At 44.8% G+C, this 12,069-nt stretch overlaps 1 protein-coding gene across 1 annotated transcript in view; it reads left to right on the top strand.

Moving 5' to 3' along the window:
• NWD2 (NACHT and WD repeat domain containing 2) overlaps positions 1-12,069 on the top strand; it is a 296,706-nt gene that overhangs the window by 142,687 nt on the left and 141,950 nt on the right. The window lies entirely within an intron of this gene.

Below are 12,069 nucleotides of genomic sequence, written 5' to 3'. Positions count from 1 at the left end.
GATGCAGAAAAAAATTATATTCAATTTGCAACCTGCTGGACGTCAGTATAGAAGGACTAATAGAACAAGTCCCACACACTGCTAGAAGCCCAAATATTTTTTCAGAGCTAAATGAAGAAAAAAATTATTTTTAATTTGCAACCTGATGGAGGTCAGTATAGATGGACTAATAGACCAAGTCCCACACACTGCTAGAAGCCCAAATATTTTTTCAGAGCTAGATGCAGAAAAAAATTATTTTTAATTTGCAACCTGATGGAGGTCAGTATAGATGGACTAATAGACCAAGTCCCACACACTGCTAGAAGCACAAATATTTTTTCAGAGCTAGATGCAGAAAAAAATTATTTTTAATTTGCAACCTGATGGAGGTCTGTATAGATGGACTAATAGAACAAGTCCCACACGCTGCTAGAAGCCCAAATATTTTTTCAGAGATAAATGAAGAAAAAAATTATTTTTAATTTGCAACCTGATGGAGGTCAGTATAGATGGACTAATAGACCAAGTCCCACACACTGCTAGAAGCCCAAATATTTTTTCAGAGCTAGATGCAGAAAAAAATTATTTTTAATTTGCAACCTGATGGAGGTCAGTATAGATGGACTAATAGACCAAGTCCCACACACTGCTAGAAGCCCAAATATTTTTTCAGAGCTAGATGCAGAAAAAAATTATTTTTAATTTGCAACCTGATGGAGGTCAGTATAGATGGACTAATAGAACAAGTCCCACACGCTGCTAGAAGCCCAAATATTTTTTCAGAGATAAATGAAGAAAAAAATTATTTTTAATTTGCAACCTGATGGAGGTCAGTATAGATGGACTAATAGACCAAGTCCCACACACTGCTAGAAGCCCAAATATTTTTTCAGAGCTAGATGCAGAAAAAAATTATTTTTAATTTGCAACCCGATGGAGGTCAGTATAGATGGACTAATAGACCAAGTCCCACACACCGCTAGAAGCCCAAATATTTTTTCAGAGCTAGATGCAGAAAAAAATTATATTCAGTTTGCAACCTGATGGAGGTCAGTATAGATGGACTAATAGAATGATGCTATGCCCAAAAGATTTTACTTCACTAGGTGCAGTAAAAAAATTGGTATTCTATACACAGGTGGTATATCTTGCAACACAGATAGGCTACTCCACTGACTAACACACTCTGCAATAGGCCAAAAAGGATTAGCTTTGCTAGATTCAGCCAAATGCTGTGAAAAAAACTTGCACAGCACTGGCACAGACCTGCCTGGCAAAAACTGATAGGAACTGATGTAACCTAGTCCTGAAAAGGACTCCAATTACAATTAGTCTTTACTCCCACAATCTATCTATTTAAGAGCACAAACCTGCCTGATAAAAGTCGTAGGAAATGCTGTAACCTAGTCCTTAAAAGGACTGCAATCACAACTATTCCCTACTCCCAAGCTATCTGTATATTTGTGCGAAAATTGGCTTGAAATTAACAAGGTATAGCGCACACAGCAACAGCGGTGCCGTCTAACACGCAGCTGCAGCAGTGAGAAAATGGTGGCGACGGGGAAAATGGCTTGGTCTTATAGGGCAAGGACATGTGACATACACTGCCAATCACACATGCCCTTGCTTGTGTGAAAAAAAGCACTTCGCTCCGTGTGTGCGCTGCTGATAGGCTGACAGATTGCACCTCCCCACTGCAAATGCGGGAAAGAGAAAAAAAAATGGAGATCTTCATTGTTCCTGCAGAGATCCATCCCCTGCCCCTCCCCCCGCCCCGCTGTACACTCAAACTGCGTATTAACATTAATTTTCATCATTACTGAGAAAAAATCCAGTTATGATTTTGATGCACGAACAGTTATCGAACATAACCTCGAACAGCCGAATTTTTCTCAAATTGTTCGTGTTCGCCGACCGGCTCGAACACCGCCCAAAACAGCTCGAATTTGAGATTGGCGAACAGTTCGAGTAGAACAACGCTCATCTCTACAGGTGACACTTTGAGGGCTTCACTTTCAGGCCATAGCCTGCCAGGGCTTCAAACACCTCGGCCAGGTGCTTTAGATGGTCCTCGTAAGTCTTTGAATAGACAATCACGAAGTCCAGGTAAAGTAGGACCGTTTCGAAGTTTCGGTGCCCTAGACAGCATTCCATCAGACTCTGGAAGGTCCCGGGTGCGTTGCAGAGCCCGAATGGCATACAGTTGAATTCGCTCAATCCCATCGGGGTGGTGAAGGCGGTCTTCTCCTTGTCAGCCTCTGCCACAGGAACCTGCCAGTACCCGCTAGTAAGGTTCAAAGTAGAGAAGAAATTAGCTGATTTTAGTGCTGCTAAAGACTCCTCTATCCTAGGTAACGGGTACGCGTCTTTATGGGTGATACGATTGATTTGTCTATAGTCCACGCACATTCTCATGGTACCGTCTTTCTTTTTTACCAGAACCAAGGGGGCTGCCCAGGGGCTACAGCTGTCTCTAATGACCCCGGCTTCTTTCATTTCTCTCAGCATGCCCTTTGCGTTCTGATAGTGTGCGGGGGGTACAGGTCTGTATCTCTCTTTTATTGGTGGGTGGCTCCCCGTGGGGATGTGGTGTTCTACCCCTTTCACTCTGCCGAAGTCTAGCGGGTGCTTACTAAAGATTCTCTCGTACTCCTGAACCACCTGGTAGACTCCTTGTTTTTGGTGCGAGGGAGTGAAGTCAGCACCCACGTGGAGTTTCTGGCACCAGTCCTCCTTAGGTTTCTGGGAGCCATTATCCTCCACCGGGGGAGATGGAGGCAAGGGTTCCATGACCCTGAGAGCATTGTGTTCGACAGAAAACAATTTGGCTAATGTAGCGTACCGGGGCAAGTGTACTTCCCTTTCCCCAATGTTTAAGATCCGAACGGACATCAACCACCCCCCGGGCTGTCAAAATGGTGGGCCTGCTGTCTGAGTACACGGGTTCTACCATGGCTTGGTAGTCTCTCCCTCTTAACCCGATTGCAGTCCAACACCAGATCATCATTTCACTTTTGGGAGGCATGGCAATGGGGAACGGGTCGCTCATCCTCACGCTACCGATCTCACCACCAGATGGTTCTACCTGTTGCCGTCTCATCAGGGCTCTTATCTCTTTCTGGAGGACCCTCTGTTGGCTGGAGCTCGCATTCATCGCCACCTGCTGCAAAATCACAATCACTTCTGAAAGACAATTTTCAATCACGTTAGTACCCAAGGTTATTTTAGGGTGACTTTCACGACGGTCAATGTCCACAATGATCACTCCCTGTGCCGGCAGTTCAACTTTACCAATCTTAATGGTCATCTCTCTGAACCCCACCTGCGGCACGGGCTGGTCATTGTTGGCGATGATGCTCAAGTCACTGTCTGGATAGCGGGTTATGTCAGTGTCACTCCAGTACTGCTTGAAAAGTACATAGGGGATGGTAGTCACTTGGGACCCGGTGTCCAGCAGTGCACTCATGGGGATACCGTCCAGCACTATGGGTAAAACCGGGCGTCCCCTACGTACTTATCACGCCAATTAGACGGGCCTGGTGACCTTATGCATGGGGGTTGGCCCTCTGCCCCAGGTCGGACCCATTTAAAGTACAGTACCTGGCTACGTGTTCCGGCTGGCTGCAACGGCGGCAAATCGGCTGTCCATCCTCAGTGTAACGATCGGCGGGCCTCCCTCTGTACGACAGGATCCTCTTCTGTCGACGCCACGGGACATCCTCCGGACTGGAAGCCAGCTTGATTGGTCCTGACGGGTCCATCTGTAACGACTGTACGGTCCTGGTCAATGCAGCAACACTCTTTGTTAGTTCTTGGACCTGATGGTGCAGGTTTGCAGGCGGGGATGGGTTTAGGGCCTGCGCATCAGCCCCCACAAGGTCTGCTGGGTAGGGCGCTGCCTCCTGGTGGTAAGTGATGGCAGGGCGCCGGGAAACTACAGCGCCACCTGGTGCGGGTTCTCGGAGCACCCGGATGGCCCTATCTTTGAACTGTGCAAAAGTCAAATTGGGGTTCTGTAGGTCCATGAGGCGCAGCTGGGTTCTGTGGGCGCTGGACAGCAGACCTTCTATGAACTGATCAGTCAACAGTTTATTGGTATCCTGCATGCTGCCAGGGTCAGCTTGTTTGATTGCTCCCAGAGCTTCTTGCAGGTTCAAGGCATAGTCTTTGATACTATCTTGGGCTCGCTGCTTACAGCCATAGAACCGCATTTTGATCTCTGCTGAGGTACAGGTGTCAAAGGTGTCCCGTAGATGGGTCAGAACCCCCCTTACAGTACTTTTCTCCTCAGCTGTCCAAGACTTTACCTCCGGCTGTGCCGCACCAGTTAACTCCCCTATCAGTATGCTTACTTTCTGTTCTTCTGTCAGGAGATAAACTTTGAACAGGCTATACAGCCTTTCTTTAAAGTCGCCCAAGGTATGCGACTCGCCGGCATACTGTGGCAGCCAGGCCGCTCCGAGGATGTAGGATATGGAAAACGGCATCACAGCTGCAGCGGCTAAGCTGGTGGTAGAGGGTCCCTCCGCATCCGACATCTTCCTCCCCCCTAGTTAACTGTGGCCTACCTTCCGGCGATCCTCTTCTGTAGGCCGCGGCTCTGCTCGCGATGCTCTGGGCGAGGACCTTGCGTCGCACGGTGATGACGTCGGCGTCCGCTGGATTTCCTTCCAGGACCTTGCGCAGCGTCTCAGCGTAGGGCGGGACTTCAGGTCTCGCGCATTTTTGACGTCCACGCCCCTCTTCTTCCCGCGCGGCGTTCCGAAGATGGCGCCTTTTGGCGGGAAACGGCTCCGGATGGCGGGAAATGGCCCCGAATGGCGGGAAACTTCACTCAGGTAAGTATAAAGTCTTTTTCAGGCACGCAATACCCGTTTGTGGCGGGTTTGTCACAATCCTGCCGACTACGCCAAAGCTGACTCGCCCCCTGGGCCGTGGGGCACCCAGAACCGGGCTTCTATGCGATGCTGGGGGTAGTAGTGGCAACCCGATCCCGTGGCTCAGGGTGGTCAGACCAAATTGTGGCAGTTTATTTGTCAGTGTTTTGAATGTCCAACTATGCCACCGGTGGATTGCGGTCAGGGATGACCGTTGCTGCGAGGCAGACCACTGAGGCTGATGTTGGTGTGCAGCACAGGGTCAGGACAACTCCCCACGGGAAGAATGTAGCCTCAGGGCAGTGTAGGTGAATGCTGGGGGTGATAGTGCAGGCCGCAATAGTAAGAGTTCAGAGTCTGCTTCAAACAGTCCAGTGTCTTTATTGCAGATGTTATTACTGACCCAACAGGAGTACTGGTTAGGAGTGGGCCTGGGTATCTGAGAGCATTCGGGCGAGCCCCACTGGTCAGGGTGAGTGTGTAGGCCTACCGTTCTCTCTATGCTCTTTCTGACTATCCCCCTCTTCATGGTGTAATAGCCCACGTCCCTGAGCTGGCCGTGTACTTTGCCTGTATGGCTTGCGACTCGGGCCTTTAGGTACCTTTTGCTTTCTCCTGCTGTACTGGTCCCTCTGTGTGGCGGAGCCTCCAGGCTTCTTAGGCCAAGGGACCTGAAATCCCTCACGGGTTGGTTCTTTGCTGCTGGGCTTGCAACCCTGACAGCCTCGTACCCCAATGTCCGGTGGTGATTCTCTCAGCCAGGACCGGCTCCCGTCGCCTCTGTCCCTGGCTTGCAGTCTCTCCTCTGCCTCACGGACTCCTCAGCTGCTGCTGACCTGTCCCTTCCTCTGAGAACCCTTCTGTTCACTTCAGAAGTGGGTTCTGGTCTCTCTAACCCTGCCCCAGTTCCAGCTTTTATAAGGGCAGCCTGCTCCCCCTACTGGCCTGGGACAGGAGGTGCTGCTTGCTAATGGTCCCTGACCAGGGAACCTCCCTCCTGCTCTCAGACACAGCCTTTAATATTTGTGGCATCCAGGCCTGGTGTGACACATATATATTTATGTATATATGTCATAGATACATATCTGTGTAATTTATATAATTTATATAATACACAGGTATGTTTGTGTAGCTCTCTCTCCATATATATAACAGCGAGAGCTACATTGACAAATATGCTTGTGTATCATATAGTAATGTGTATAGTACATAGGTATATTTGTCAATGTAGCTCTCTCTTATATATACAGTACAGTTAGGTCCAGAAATCTTTGGACAGTGACCGAATGTTCATGATTTGGACTCTGAATGCCACAATTTTGGATATAAAATGAAACAACTGAGATACACTTGAAGTGTAGACTTTCAGGTTTAATTAAAGGGGTTGAACAAAAATATTCTGTGAAACGTTTACAAAACGCAACCATCTTTCTACAAAGCCTCCTAATTTCAGGGGCTGAAAAGTAATTGGAGAAATTAACTTTACCATAAATAAAATGTTAATTTTTAATACTTTGTAGAGAATCCTTTGTAGGCAATGACTGGAAGCCATGGACATCTCCAAACGCTGGGCTTCCTCCTTTTGTGATGCTTAGCCACGTCTCTACTGCAGCTGACTTCAGTTGCTCGTTTGTGGGTCTTTCTGCCTTGAGGGGTTTTCCCACAAACAAAAGTTCATTTAGTCAATAGATCTTGGAATAATAATAAGTTCCACAATTGAATGCGTTTAAATAAAATGTTCCTGTGCTGAGATAATCTTATAAATGTGCCCCTGCTGTGTACTGTGTAATGGCTGTGTCTGACCATACAGGAGCATGGTCTGATCATATCACAGCTCCTGGGCAGGAGAAAAAAAGTATACAGACATTACAGCATGGGATCCCAAATTATTCTTTCTTTGGCTTTCTTTGAAGTAAAACATTGTTAAACCCCTTTACAACCTATGACGTGATCACAGTTTCTAGTTTCCAATGGAGATTATTGAAGCCAGTAGAAAGTAAAAAAAAAGTTTTAAAAAATATTTAAAAATATATACAGTACAGGCCAAAAGTTTGGACACTCCTTCTCATTTAAAGATTTTTCTGTATTTTCATGACTATGAAAATTGTACATTCACACTGAAGGCATCAAAACTATGAATTAACACATGTGGAATTATATACTTAACAAAAAAGTGTGAAACAACTGAAAATATGTCTTATATTCTAGGTTCTTCAAAGTAGCCACCTTTTGCTTTGATGACTGTTTTGCACACTCTTGGCATTCTCTTGATGAGCTTCAAGAGGTAGTCACCGGAAATGGTTTTCACTTCACAGGTGTGCCCTGTCAGGTTTAATAAGTGGGATTTCTTGCCTTATAAATCGGGTTGGGACCATCAGTTGAGTTGTGCAGAAGTCTGGTGGATGCACAGCTGATAGTCCTACTGAATAGACTGTTATAATTTGTATTATGGCAGGAAAAAAGCAGCTAAGTAAAGAAAAATGAGTGGCCATCATTACTTTAAGAAATGAAGGTCATTCAGTTCGAAAAATTGGGAAAAATTTGAAAGTGTCCCCAACTGCAGTTGCAAAAACCATCAAGAGCTACAAAGAAACTGGTTTACATGGGGACCACCCAAGGAAAAGAAGACCAAGAGTCACCTTTGCTTCTGAGGATAAGTTTATCCGAGTCATCAGCCTCAGAAATCGCAGGTTAACAGCAGCTCAGATTAGAGACCAGGTCAATGCCACACAGAGATCTAGCAGCAGACACATCTCTTCAACAACTGTTAAGAAGAGACTTTGTGCAGCAGGCCTTCATGGTAAAATAGCTGCTAGGAAACCACTGCTAAGGACAGGCAACAAGCAGAAGAGACTTGTTTGGGCTAAAGAACACAAGGAATGGACATTAGATCAGTGGAAATTTGTGCTTTGGTCTTATGAGTCCAAATTTGAGATCTTTGGTTCCAACCACCGTGTCTTTGTGCGACGCAGAAAAGGTGAACGGATGGACTTTACATGCCTGGTTCCCACCGTGAAGCATGGAGGAGGAGGTGTGATGGTATGGGGGTGCTTTGCTGGTAACACTGTTGGGGATTTATTCAAAATTGAAGGCATACTGAACCAGCATGGCTACCACAACATCTTGCAGCTGCATTAGCTTCCATCCGGTTTGCATTTAGTTGGACTATCATTTATTTTTCAACAGGACAATGACCCCAAACACACCTCCAGACTGTGTAAGGGCTATTTGACCAAGTAGGAGAGTGATGGGGTGCTACGCCAGATGACCTGGCCTCCACAGTCACCAGACCTGAACCCAATCGAGATGGTTTGGGGTGAGATGGACCACAGAGTGAAGGCAAAAGGGCTAACAAGTGCTAAGCATCTCTGGGAACTCCTTCAAGATTGTTGGAAGACCATTTCCGGTGACTACCTCTTGAAGCTCATCAAGAGAATGCCAAGGAGTGTGCAAAGCAGTCATCAAATCAAAAGATGGCTACTTTGAAGAACCTAGAATATAAGACATATTTTCAGTTGTTTCACACTTTTTTGTTAAGTATATAATTCTACATGTGTTAATTCATAGTTTTGATGCCTTCAGTGTGAATGTACAATTTTCATAGTTATGAAAATACAGAAAAATCTTTAAATGAGAAGGTGTGTCCAAACTTTTGGTCTGTACTGTATATAAAAGTTCAAATCATCCCCTTCCTTCTCCCATTCTATCAATATTAGGGTTGAGCGAGTATGTTCTGTCCGAGTATGCTCGGGCCAAGCTCCGAGTATTTACAGCTGCTCGGTGATATGGTTGAATCGCTCCCGTGTGCATGATTTGCAACTGTTTGACAGTTTTATTACATGTGAGGAATGTGTAAGAAATAGACATTCCTCACATGTAATAAAACTGTCAAACAGTCGCAAATCATGCACACGGGAGCGATTCAACCATATCACCGAGCAGCTATAAATACTCGGAGCTCGGCCCGAGCATACTCGCCGAAAGGGTTAATAGAACATACTCGCTCAACACTAATCAATATATAAAAAGAATTAATCTGATTGGTAAACGGCGTAACGAGAATAAAGATCAAAACTTCAGAATTATGTTTTTTTGGTCACTGCAACATTGCAATAAAATGCAATAACGGCCGATCAAAACATCGTATCTATCCCAAAATGGTATCAATAAAAATGTCAGCTCAATGCGCAAAAAATAAGCCCTCACCCAGCTCCAGATCCCAAAAAATTGAGACACGACGGGAAAATGGTGCTATTTTTTTTTTACAAACTTTGACTTTTTTTTTTACCACTTAAATAAAAAAGAAACTACACATATTTGGTATCATATTGACGGAAAAAAAAGTTATTTCTCTGGGAAGAAGAGGACCAAAAAACGAAAATGCAAAAATGGAAAAACCCAAGGTGGTGAAGGGGTTAAAAACAGGCAGTGAAATGTTTTACCTCACAAAAAGAATCAGCTGTGATCCCATGCTGTAATGTCTGTATACTCTTTTGCTTCCTCCCCTGCCCAGGAGATGTGGTATGATCAGACCATGTTCCTGCACGGTCAGACACAGACATTACACAGTACACAGGAGGGGCACATTTATAAGATTATCTCAGCACAGGAACATTTTATTTAAACACATCCAATTATGGAAATTATTATTATTCTAAGGTCTATTGATTTAAAATCAACTTTTGTTTGTTGGAAAACCCCTTTAAGTTTTGTCTTAACCCCTTCATGCACGCGCAAGTCAGAAATGGGTTTATGGCTGTGTATTACATAGTTACATAGTTACATAGTTTATAAGGCCTAAAAAAGACAAGCGTCCATCCAGTTCAGCCTATTTCTTGTGCACTGCAGCTATTCCGCAGCGTTGATCCAGGGGAAGGCAACAAAAAAACATGCGGTATAGGCCAATTTACATCATTGAGGAAAAATTCACTTCCCGACACCAATCTGGCAGTCAGATTAAATCCCTGGATTAATTAACTATCACTAAGCATAAGATGTAATTTTATTGTTCTCAAGAAAGGCTCCAGGCCTCTCTTGAACTCATTAAGTGAGTTGGACATCACCACTTCCTCTCCAGGAGAGTTCCAGAGTCTCACGGCTCTGACCGTAAAGAATCCCCTTCTATGCTGGTGCAGGAACCTCCTTTCCTCCAGACGCATAGTGTGCCCCCTCGTCTTTGTCACCATCCTTGGTATAAACAGGTCATGGGAGAGATCTCTGTACTGCCCCCTGATGTATTTATACATGTTTATGAGGTCTCCCCTAAGCCTTCTCTTTTCCAACGTAAATAGGCCTAATTTTGACAACCTCTCTGGGTATTCTAGTCCCTCCATTCCCTTTATTACCTTAGTCGCCCTCCTTTGTACCCTCTCTAGCTCCAATATGTCTTTCCTGAGCACCGGAGCCCAGAACTGTGCACAATATTCTAAGTGCGGCCTTATCAGCGCTTTATACAGAGGAAGAACAATGTTCTCATCATATGCCCCTATTCCTCTTCTGATGCATGCCATGACTCTATTTGCCTTCGCAGCTGCTGCCTGACACTGGGCACTCCAATTTAATTTGCTATTAACCAAGACGCCCAGGTCCTTCTCCATGTCAGATTTCCCCAACGGTTTCCCATTTAATATGTATGGGTGACTGCTGTTTTTCTTTCCCATGTGCATGACCTTACATTTATCGGCATTGAACCCCATTTGCCATTTTTTGGCCCAACTCCCCAATTTATCTAAATCCTCCTGTAGCTGTGCCCTATCCTCATCTGTATTAACTACTTTACAAAGTTTAGTATCATCTGCAAATATTGCTATTTTACTATGCAACCCTTCCACTAGATCATTAATAAATATATTAAATAATATAGGGCCCAAGACAGACCCTTGAGGCACCCCGCTAGTAACCCTGACACCCCCTGAGCTTACTCCATTGATAACCACCCTCTGCTCTCTATCACTCAGCCAGCTATTTACCCACTTGCACACATTATCCCCCAGACCAAGCATTCTCATTTTATAAACCAACCTTTTGTGTGGCACGGTATCAAACGCTTTGGAGAAGTCAAGGTATACAACATCCACTGACTCTCCCCGGTCCAGCTGTGAGCTCACCTCCTCGTAGAAGGCGATCAGGTTTGTTTGGCAGGAGCGATCCCTCATGAATCCATGTTGATATGGAGTTAGACAGTTATTATCATTAAGATATTCTACAATAGCATCTCTAAGAAATCCTTCAAACAATTTACCCACAACAGACGTTAAGCTGACTGGTCTATAGTTCCCAGGGTCACTTTTAGACCCCTTTTTGAGTATTGGTACCACATTTGCTTGGCGCCAGTCTAGTGGGACAGTCCCTGTCCATAAAGAGTGCTTGAATATAATATACAGCGGTCTGTCTATCACATTACTTAATTCTTTTAGTACCCGGGGGTGTATGCCATCTGGGCCTGGTGACTTGTCTATTTTGATATTATTTAGGCGTTTCTGAACTTCCTCCTGGGTTAGGTGGGTGATATTTAGCGGAGGGTTTACTTTATCACTCTGCATTTCCTCCGATAAATTGTTTTCTTTTGTGAAAACAGTGGAGAAGAAGCTATTGAGTAGGTTTGCTTTACCCTCATCGCCCTCTATGATTTTACCCAGGTTATTTTTCAATGGGCCAACTCCATCAGTTTTAATCCTTTTACTGTTTATATAGTTAAAGAACAGTTTGGGATTCGTTTTACTTTCCTTGGCAATTAGTCTCTCTGTCTCCTCTTTTGCTATTCTTATTTGTTTCTTACAGATTTTGTTTTTTTCCCTATAAGATATTAGCGCTTCCTCGCTGCCTTCTTGTTTAAGTTTACCGAAAGCCCTTTTTTTGTTTTTCATTGCCCTCTTGACTTCCTTATTTAGCCACATTGGCTTCCTCCTATTCCTAGCCCTTTTATTCCCATAAGGTATGTACCTTCTACAGTGACTATGTAGGACTGTTTTGAAAATTTCCCATTTTCTATCCGTGCTCCTATTACTAAAGATACTATCCCAGTCTATAAGGTGAAGGGCATGTCTTAGCTGATCAAACTTTGCCCTCCTGAAGTTCAGTGTTTTTGTGACTCCCTTGCTGGGCACCCTACTGAAGCACATGTGGAATTGTATAATGTTGTGGTCACTATTTCCCAGGTGCCCCCCGACCTTCACCTCAGTTATTCTGTCTGGCCTGTTAGTTAATATTA

This window comes from Phyllobates terribilis, unplaced genomic scaffold, assembly GCF_046119375.1.
Source record: "Phyllobates terribilis strain yellow unplaced genomic scaffold, ASM4611937v1 Scaffold_1__5_contigs__length_1240528914, whole genome shotgun sequence".
NCBI classification, from domain to species: Eukaryota; Metazoa; Chordata; class Amphibia; order Anura; family Dendrobatidae; genus Phyllobates; species Phyllobates terribilis.
The sequence above is the reverse complement of the archived record's forward strand: the minus strand, read 5'-3'. Positions and strand labels throughout refer to the sequence as shown.